The sequence below is a fragment of the Drosophila melanogaster genome, chromosome 3R (genome assembly GCF_000001215.4).
Source record: "Drosophila melanogaster chromosome 3R".
Lineage (NCBI taxonomy): Eukaryota > Metazoa > Arthropoda > Insecta > Diptera > Drosophilidae > Drosophila > Drosophila melanogaster.
This window is the reverse complement of record NT_033777.3, coordinates 18,858,733-18,869,888: the sequence shown is the minus strand read 5'-3', so window position 1 is coordinate 18,869,888 and position 11,156 is coordinate 18,858,733.

The following is an 11,156-nucleotide window of genomic DNA, read 5'->3' as shown; positions in this document are numbered from 1 at the left end:
AAAGCATTTCCACAAATTTACACTAATGCGCATGTCTTATTGTCGCATAGTAATGAGATAGTAAAGGGGTAACGCGTACGAAAGAAAGGGAAAAGGTCTCCTGCGAAAATCAGGTTTAGTACAAAAATTTTATTCTTTGGGACCAATAACAACGAACTAATATTTGCCTATTCTCACTAATAAAAGACTATGAATTATACTTTCATTTGCTACATCTTTTTCCTTTTAAAGCTGCATTTATTAAGTTAAGAATCTCACTACTACAACTTAAACAGAATGTACTAGAATGCATGCATTTTCAAAGGATGTTAGCTTTTCTCACAGTGTTCACAGGCCGGAAGCATCTCTCCATGCTGTTGTTAGATGTGAGATATGCAAATATCCAAAACTTGTTAAAATTTGATGGTATAAAAGTTTGCCAAACTGCAATAAAAGCATACACACAACAGCGCCCGAACAACAATACAACAGTTTTCCATCCACCACCCCGATTTTCCGGCTTTTACGGACCCTACCCCTCTCTGCAATCCCTCCCATGGGTGACCCCTGGAGTGTGAAATATTTAACTAGCTGCTTGAAATTGAGCTGCTTACGCTTGGTCGCTGCCGAAGACAGAGTTTTCCCCATCAATATTTGATGGTGGAAAACTCCATCGCCTGACCGCAAGTTGATTGCCTTGCGGTTGCCTGGAATTAATTAAAATAGCTTTAAGATGCGTCGATGTCCAGGGCAGCAAGGATTCTCGTGCGGAATTCACCCAAACTGCTGTCTGTTAATATTGTTTACGGATAATTTGGTTATTAACGCAATGCCAGCTCAACTCAACTCCGAATGAAGAAAATCAATTTACGCAGCATTCCATGACATCCATCCATTGCTACCTTGTGATTTGCAGGACTCTGAATGCGAATGCGAATGCGAATGCGGATGCAATTGCTGACTGTCTTTGTGCGAGGATAACAACAACAGCATTAACATAACACCCGCACACAACATCCTTGCATTCTGTATGAAAATGATGTTTTTCGCTTAAAAGGGAAAATTCTCATTTTACATGCGCTGCAATTTCTCGCTCACTTCAATTATGCAAATTGTGTGTATGTCGATACCAATTCGTAGTCTCGCAGAGGCGGGAAAGCGCATCGGGAAAGCGCACACGTACATGCAATTAACATCATGGCGACAGCTCAACCGACAGATATCCTGATGGCTATAGTCGGAGACAGATATCCTGATGGCTATAGTCGGATAGGACAGCGAAGTCGATGCAGCAGCCCAGGATGCGATGCTCGTCCGAAATAAAGTTGACGCTTCTCGCTGGCGAGTAAGAGCGGAACTCATTATAATTTTCTTCGTTTCAATTTCCCATTTCCCACTTCCCATTTTCCACTTGCCATTCAATCCGGCGATGCGCATGTGAATGTGGGGTGTGTGTTCTTCCGCTGGCCTGCCCGCTTGTAATTTAATTTACAAGAGCTTCACAAGCTATGTTACATCAAAATTATCAGAGGCAAAAACTTTTGCCCATCACATCCCAACAGTTTTATTAATTACTAATGTGAAAGTTTGCTGTGTCCCCTTTCAACGCTCCATTATCCTTATCCCATGGTCCTTTGCTTCTTATCTCCCAAACTGAAAGTTCAGGCAATTATGAGTTTATTTTCTAGCCCTACGATGATTCCTTGGCCTGTGTCTAATGTGCGCAAAATCCCAGCCAAGTCAGCCAAGTTAGCCAAAGCCAAGCCAAGCCAAGCCAAGGAGTATACGCCAATTTTGCAACTTGGCCAAGAAGTGTTAACTCAATCAATGTGTGCAAATATTGATGGCCTGGCAGCTGGCTGGCCAAATTAATTTAAGTTTAATTGGACTCTGAAATGAGCTGGACTCAAGCCTTGTTTACTTTGCATTTAACTCAATCCTAATCAGGCCAAACTGTCTGCCAGACTTGGGTTTAATCAGCTCATTCTTAATTCCACCTCAGTCTGTAAGCCGTATTTGCTGTTGCCATTTCGCCATGTGCTCCCTGCACAGTCCTCTGTCTTGGACTGGTCAATTTGGCTGCCACTAAGTGGGTCAGACATGGCAGCCACTCAAGTGCATACAAAGTGCATGTTGGCCGGAGGAGAGAGAAAAGTTTGCAAAGGGGCGGGGATGCGGGAAGCGGCCATAAAATCTAAACGTGGGCTACGTTTTTCAGCTTCAATGGAGCGCACGTAAAACTAAACTCAAATGTTGCATTAAAAAGTTTGCAGCGAAAAAGCAGAAAGCAATTCAATTTAATTAGAGTACATTTGGCTGGCACAAAACAGCCAAAAGGCAAAAGGGGAAAACCTTTTCCACTTTTATGTGCCAATTTTATGGCGTCAGTTTTCCTCAAACTGAAAGAAAAAAAAAAATGTACAGAGAGTCGGGGGAAAATCCTTGCCCATCCTATTCGCATACCGGCGCATATGGCCCCGTCACGGCATATTTTGGATTCTTAAGAGGCAAGAATATGCGCATCAATGGAAAACTTGCGGCAACAACAGCTTCTTTAATGGAAATCAGGTTTGGGCAGACCAAATTTGATGGATCACCAAAGGCAGTCAATAGACCGGCCCAATCATTCCACCAGTTTCTTACTTTACTTTTGCCAGCGCCGAAAAGGACTTTGGCCTGAGGGTAATATTTCATATTTCTAAACTGCCAGCTTACATTTCCTCTCGACATCGATTTGATGATGGACTGGGCATGATTTTTGTTTTGCCAGCTCATTATTTGTATTTCAATTTGGTGCGTTGCCATTTCCATTTAGACCGCCTCTTTTCTCTTTCACCTGATATGCCTTTTACTTTTCGGATTTTGTGGTTGGCCTGCCACTTTGAATAACAATTCTGGGGGAAAAGTTTTCTGCGGTGGCTTTTATACTCGCATCTAGTATGTATGTAGATGAAGACGCAATAAAAAAGTTACTTTATTCAACGTCTACGTGTGCCTGGCATTTTTCCTCCGGGTGTGAGTGTGCTCAATACCGTGGAGTGTGGGCTAAAGTGCGCCTGTTGCGGCTGGGAAAATGTAGATTTGCCCCCTGCTTCAGCCTCTGCCAATGGCCGTTGGCAGGGCCACGACCTACAGATGGCTCCTAGATCCTAGTTCCCGGCTAACTGCTCCTGCTCCTGGCTTGCATGTTGGCTTGACAGTGGCAGGCGGTCTCGTAAAAGCCACTCACAAGCACATCGGACAGCGAATGCAAATACTAAGCTCCATAGACACACAATCATTTATCAGCATCGAAATGCACTTGGGAAAAATCCTTGTAGAGCTTCTGCAAGTTATATTACAGCTTTGTACTTGCTCTCTGTTGAAGTTGAAGGGGCTTATTATTTATACAGCTAAAAAGCACTTGCAGTTAAATATTTATCTTAATTCACTTGCTACAGCATAATATCTTTCTTTGTGCTTCATTATATATGTCAACGATTTATTTTAGATTTTTTAAACTCATTCCTTAAAATGCGTCCTTTTAAACAAAATTCTATCATAAGCTTGTGGTTACATAAGAGTAAGAGCACTATTTTTAAAGTGCAACTATTCCAACTTCCCTTACTATTCAAGCAGAAGACACTTTTCAGCAAACTGTTGGTTTGCAAAGTGACCAACAAGAGATGCTTAAAGCTACTCTTTAAGAAGTGTTTTGCTTTCGGTCTTTCAGGAAGAAAACAAGACCCTGGGAAAGAAGAAAAGGAATGGTACGCCCAGGTGTAATATTTGCATTTAGCCAACAATTTGCTATAGTCCATCCAACTGGCCGGCTGTCTGCCACATTTTGGCCTCCTGTCCAGAAGAGGAGGCGCATCCTGCCTGGTTAGCATCTTAAATTTTTATTGCAAGGAAAGCGGAATCTTTAGTAATTGCTCTCTAGGCGCTCATAAAAAATGTGTAGCCAGGTAAGCAGAAGAAGAAGAAGTTGCTACGAGTTGAGCACGCAAAATACCCAAGCAGAAACTATTACTGGTTTGTCTAATGCCGGCTCACAGATACAGATACATGGGCAAATACTTGTGGGCCAGGATGGTTTGTGTTTGCGTTTGTGTTTGTGTGCTTGTTTGTCTGCCTGGATGTGCGAGTGTGTTTGAAGAGGCCCTCGAGAGTTGGCTGCTCACTTGCCTGCCGGCTGAGTTGGCCAATCTGTGCCTGTTTCCCTACCAGAAATTCAGAAATCAGAATACTGCAGGTGTTTACTGTCGGCTAGTGCGAACTATACTCATCAGGGGTGGGGGCCAAAGCTTGGCGCCTTATTGCCAAATGTCCTCGAGCCGACCAATTTCAATAAAGTGTGTGAGAAACGAAAACAGCTCCGGCGGCCAGTTCATAATTCAGACGCCAACTGCTGGCAACAATTGCAAATTGACAAGCTTATTAATCGCTTAATCGGCCTGCAGAACTTGCTGTAAGTCTTTCGCATTAAAATGCGCTTTGTTTTCATTCCCCAAGATTTGTTGGGGTTGTGGGGGGGGAAAACTGGGCTAAGAAGTTTATTCCCGGCTGTTGGTGAAACTTTTTGATAATTGTGCTTGAATGGTCTCGGGCTGAAAGGGTTGCCGGTCGGTCCCTGATTGAGCCGAAAGCGGCAAAAAACAACTGAAAACTTTCTGGTTGCCAGTCGCCTGGCAACAGTGCGTATGATTAATATGTATACAAGAAATGCGAAGGACTGGCTTTGCTTTGTTGTTTAGCTTTGGGCTTAGCTTTAATGAGCACTGAGCACTGAAGAAGCTCGGCAAAAAGCCGCTTAATGATTCGAACATATCAGGCTGCCAGTCTTTTTGTCTGTCTGTCGGACTGACTGGCTTATCTAGCCCGAGGGCCACGAATTTCGGCATCCTCGTCCGTGAGCGCAATTTCCTTCGCTTTTCCAGCGCTTTTTCACGACTCAAATCTGGGGGCATTCGCTTTGCGTTTCACAATCACATAAAGAGGAATAAGAGCGACACTAAATGGGACTTGAATTGTGGTCGGCAGGCGAAACTCCGCCATTCTCATTCCCAATCAGACGGGCTAGCTTGCATTCTAAGTTGCATTTTACCAATTCGAGCCAAGCAATTTCCGCTTTTCCGTTTCTGTCGCATTGTTTTCGAAGCGGTGGAGAAAGTTTTGGTTGTGTAGGTGTGGCCAGAGTCGTTACTGAGTCAGCTTTCACTTAAACTGCTGCTTCTTATGGCCAGCAAAGGCCACTAAACCGATAACAAAACCAAGATGTTGCTTGCTCGGAAGGCATTAGGAATTTATAAGGCATTCTCCATTCGTTCAAAGAGATTTTTCGGTCAGATTATGGCGCTTCAGCTCGATTCAATTAAAGTACTTAGCGCAGTCAGTTGTGCGGCTTCATTGCTCTGAGTTATGTAAATCCTTTTGCCGCCCCTTTTCTAATCAAAAGGCAATCAAAACTTGATTCGATGGCCACCATGATGGCCATTTCCAATTCCAAGTTTTAAGTCCCTAAGCGAATTTATTAAATTTATTTTGTTTGCCTTTTTTTGAAGTTTTCTATACCTTCATACCTCCATTGCGGGGTAGCAAAAACAATCAAATATATGCAAGTTATTCCCTTTGCCGCTAACTTTGAAGTTGCTGCCAGTGTCCGCTGCTCACCAAAAATAATTTCCCTCGGAAACTTTACCCATACAGTTTGTTATGCATTCTACTGGTTTGCTTTTTTTCTTAATTTTTTTTGTTATTTTGTTCGTATTTTTTTTTTTGGTTGGACTCGACTGGACTGGACAGTTTCGCCAGCGGGGAACAGGACATCAGCTGGCAGAGGATTTGGCTTGTTTCCTGCCGGGGTGTTGCTGTGGAAAATGTCTAGGTATGACTGGGATTTTAATATTTCTGGCACACCGACGTGCACTTTCGAATATACTTTTTTACATTTCTCTCTCTTCTCGAATTTTGGACAGATTTGAAGTAGAAATATTACATTTTTGACCAACGTTTATAATGATAAAGATAGAAAGAAAGAAAGAATTCCTGAAGGATTTTAAAACTTCGTACTTATTTTGTGAAATAAAAACAAAGCATCTCTACTTAAAGTTAATTTAACATTTTACCACTTATTTAAATATTCAAATAAGCTTTTAGATCTTTTCATAAGCCGGACCCCTCCGCACATTACCATTTTCCACCCCAAGCCAGTTACAGAAACAATTTAAATAAACTCGCTGTCAGAGCATTTGCGCTAATCAACTCGATAAAGGGGTCCAAATGTTTTGCGCTTTCGATTAGGGAAAACTCGTGCGTGAATAAGCCATAATATGCTAATGGGGCAGCAGAGGTGTTCTAAACACATTTGGCTACCCACATTAAAATGCACACATTCGAAACCGGATGTGTGAACAAATATTTTCCGGTCCACAAAATTATTGTGCAAATATGGCAGCCATGAAGGGAAATAGAGGCGATGCGATCTGGAGTGGGAAATTCCCAACTGACCGCAAAGTAAACGTTCCATTTAGTACCTTTATATGTATATATGTGCAATTTGATAACAAAATTGTTTAAAATCAGAAATGTTTTCCCTTTAGATGAGCACCATGGCGACTTGGATATTGTTGGAAAAATAACTGTGTATATTACAAATCAGATTATTTACTTGATTTTATATACAATTATATGGACGTATTTCTACACATATTGGCTAGGGGAATCGGATTGAAATTGAGTATAATATGTAGATACGATATATATAGAACAGGCCTTCCCGTGACATCCCATGATTTTACATTTGTCAATTTATGTGGACAACCGCAACCAGCTGAATCTCTGAGTGAGTAGTACGGCTCATTAGGCTGAGAAATCCATCTTAAGTGTGATTAATGTTATCCATGCCCCAAAGATTGATACCTGGCACGCCCACAGGAAAACTGATTTCCCATTTAGTTTGCATATCTCCCTCAACGGAAATGGGGGAAACCCTTAATAGTTTTGTAAACCACCTTCGAACGAAGCAATCAAAAGTCTCAAGTCCTATTTTGGCCCGAAAAAGGGTTTCAATTTGATTTAATGACGCTGCTGGGACAAATTCAACGCCACGCATTCGCGGCTTCTTCCTCTCGGACACAAAAGTCAATTCCATCAAGTTCCGGATGCTGCATTGAATACCAACTAGTTTGCCGGCTTCCGTACACTTGAAGAATTCTTATTACCAAATGTTAGTTATATTCAATTCAATTGTTTCGACTATAAGATCCAAGAAACTGCATGTATATTACTAAAATACTTTTAGAATGAGAATCTTAAAATAACAAATACTTGTGAAAAATATTTGTATTTAATTAAATAATCTAATTATACGAATCTTTACGCCTTTTCTGTTAATTTAAACCATTTACCATCATTTCCATATTGTATGCAATTTGTTTTTTTTTTTCAGTGCACTGCCGGCAGATAGTGGATCAGAACCCGAATCAAAGGCTGCCGCAGCCCACTTAAACTTGTGAGGTGAACGACTGGCGATGACGACGACGGATGTTGCGTTATAGAAGAGCGCCGGTGGCGAGGTTTTCATGTCAGCGCAAATTTCCGTTCCACTGGCAGGTACACATACCCTATATAAGGAGCACCAGGTGGGTAACAGAGTGGGCGGGGCAGTAACTGTGTGTGTGTGTGTGCCGAATGCTTTGTCCTGCAGGTGCTAGACAGCCGTCCCTGGCTTCATGCATAATAATGAGCCTCTCGGCCTGCTCAATACCCACTCAACCCGACCGAGACTTGCACTGGGTGGTGATTCCGGATCCGGACTCAACGAATCCCAACCAGAATCCCTAGCCAAGCCCGAAATATAAACTATAACCGACTGTTGCTCGCTGTGGGGCAATGGAGCTGGAGAAATGTTTGATTTTTGCACGACAAAGAGCCATTGAATGGGTGTGGGTGTGTATTTTAGTTTTGGATTTATTGTGCGATATTGCTTGTATGTTCATACGAGAGACAAGAAGGCTCAAATATTGGCCATCGAATTGCGGGTGGGATTTTTGTTTGCAACTTCACTTTTTGACATTTTCTTGAGTATTTGCTTGCGTTGCATTTATTTTGTTTGTGCTTGGACAGTTGAAATTTCGCATTTATTTGCTGCCGTTTCAGTTTCAGGCTGTTGTCACAAACACAATTTATCAACATAAATGTCACAAATTTCATTTTGCTGCTATCAATTTCAATTACAAGGCTGCGTCTGTGTTTGTGAGAGGCTCTCTGTGCTTTTGCCAGGCAATCAGAAACATGCAAATCGAATTGCATAATGCATTGGCAATTTTTGAGGCACTGGCACCAGCATCTCTGGCCTTGCGGCTATAAAATAATAATCGAGTTTAGGCCAAGTTTGTAGATATTCAATATTGAATGGCCAAGCCTTTGGCTCTGAATACACAATTAGGAACGCAATGAATGCCTAAATACTTGACTTTCGATTGGAATCCTCACACGGTTAAGCTTCATCTTTGGCCCCGGCAAATTGCCCGACATTTGGAATTAATGAGCACTTTAATCAAATTTTCCACGCAAAAGCACGTTCATTAATTTTGTACGCAATTATTACTTGGAAACGCCTTCGTCCGGCCCCACGCCGGGATTGTGGATTCTGAATTGAGTCCACAAACAAAATATGCACAATCAAGCGAATATGGCCCAAATTACTTTTCATTACAAGTGTACAAGCGACGGCTGACCAGCATGCCAAGTAAGTGGCAGTGGCAGGCCGTCCTGCCCCCAAATCCAGATTCAAGTTCCCGTTTCCGTGGCAAGTGGCAAATGCCACCGCAGCATCTGGATCTGGCTGAGTTGGCCGGGCATTTAAGGACAACTTCATCATCATTAGCACTACAATGGCATGGCGAAAAAGCGAGAGAACAACATGACGGGCATATAATGCTGATTATGGCATATAAATACGGACATGCACATAGCAATGCACAGAGAGAAAATTGAGTATCGAATAGATAAAGAAACAATCGAAGGATTAACTGAAGAAATCAAACTGGATATGTCGTTACATTTAATTGAAAGTGATAGTGAATAAATAGATCAACTCTATGTCAAAGATAGATTACAATTTGGAAGGATCTTAACCATTTATCGATTTGATATGAAATAATAAGATAAGATCTCGACTCTTTCATCAGTGTACATATACAATATGTTGGCATTAGCGACCCTCGCAGAATTCTTCCTGCTGTGCGGTAAAATCATATTGAGTGTAGATTAAATGGCGGCACGTCGACCTCCGCCAATCCCGGGCATAAAAATCCATTAGAAGCGGAAATCTGCAATGCGGGCGAATGGGAATTGGGTCGAAGGAGCAGCAGCCATAGTGTGGCACTACAACTGCCACTGCCACGGCCGCTGGCACCACTCCATTTCAGCACTCTTGGTGGGTCGACGTGGTTTAGTAATTATCACAGTTGCAAATGCTTCGATAGCACCCAGCTATACATACACATATATGTGTGTCACGGGTGGTTTGGTGTCTGAAGGGCGGGCTAAAGGGATATATTGTACATACATGTCTGTTTATCCAAGAGCACTTAACAAAACGTTCACGTTTAATTTAGCCTTGACTCCAATACGCCTGCTATGCCAACATCGCACACACCAACCCCCCCCCCCCTCGATTATAGCGCCCTTGTATGTATTTAACCCAATTTTTGATAATTTCCCTAGTAATAGAGTGTCAAAGTTTGTGGGCGAATCGTCTAACGTCTTAGGATTCAAATTACTCTGAGCTCTCTAATTAGAATCAGAAGGGCTTTGATATTAGCCTGAGAGTTGGAAAACTAACTAACGTTTTAAAAATTATACATTTATTTTATATATTTATGCTTTCAATTACTCTACCTGCTGTCGCGCCCCTTTTCAGCTATTCTTTAATTAGAATGTAACTGGCGTTGGCCAGGCAAATGCAGATGTGTAACTTCAAGTGCTCGAAACGGATCCTTTAACTTTTTGCGCTCTCTACATTCTATTCAGCAGAAGTGCGTCTGCGTCTGACATTTATTTCCTGGGCAAACAGACAGGAAGGCAACTTCAGCTATCAAAAGCATAAGCCCCTGAATGCGGCTCGGGAGATAAAACGCACATGTGCATCATCTCCGAAGTCGGAAGCCCTCTCTGCGTCAGATGCGAAACTTTTGCCCAAGAACTATGACTTGGCCTCGAAGACGGCCCGATGTCGATGGGATGAGTTGGATGAGTTGGATGAATGTGTTGGCTGTGTGGGTGGTGGTGAAAAGTTTTTCCCCGAGCCAAGCTGAAGGGGTGGGAAATTTCGCGCTAGCGACAAATAACTTTGCAAATTTTTATGAGCTTGCAATGGGTCTTGTCAATTATGTTCCCTGCGCTGTCCCAGATGTCACAGATTCTCGCTGAGAAATGCAGAAAATGTCAGTCGTTTCTTATTTTTCATGACTTGGCAGACCCACTGAAGTTTGCCTGTGCCAAAATCAAGAGTCACCTTTGCACAATTCTACCTTATTGCTGGCTGCCTGCCTCTCAGCCTTGTAGCTTGAATATTTAACTGCTTGACGAATTAATGGGGGCGTGGTCCACCCACCGCCCATTGCCACGCCCTAATAAGGTTGGGACCTGCATTGACCTGAATGCTAATGGATATCGCTGGCTGAGTGGGGATTTGGCCTGCGAGTGCGATTACGCTAATGGAGCGCACGCCGTCGTGGCCCACAAATGATATGTTGCGCATACGCCGCGTGCGCCGTCATGGCAATAACTCAAAATCTTAGACTCGTAAGCCAATTTTCGTTGATTTAGTTTATCTGCAGTGCTACGGCATCATCAATACAAATGCCTCTGCGCCACTGATTCCCATTTGACTACTCGCCCAACTTTGATTTCATTTGTTGTCGGCTTCGCAATGAAATCGTCTCGAGTCTCAAGATTCGATCGAGTTTATTTGCTCGTCTTGGGGGGCTGGCCGACAATTTGATTTATTGGCACAAATTGCGTTACATTACGTTATCGCTTTGAGTGCGAGTGTGAGTGTATGTACAGGGGTTGGGGTTGGTTTCAAACGCAAAAGGAAAAGCGCCTTAAGGCGACCGATTCACTTTCACTTTCACTTTGACAGTGCACTTTTCAATTACTTGATGCCCGGATATTCCTGGAAACGCGAT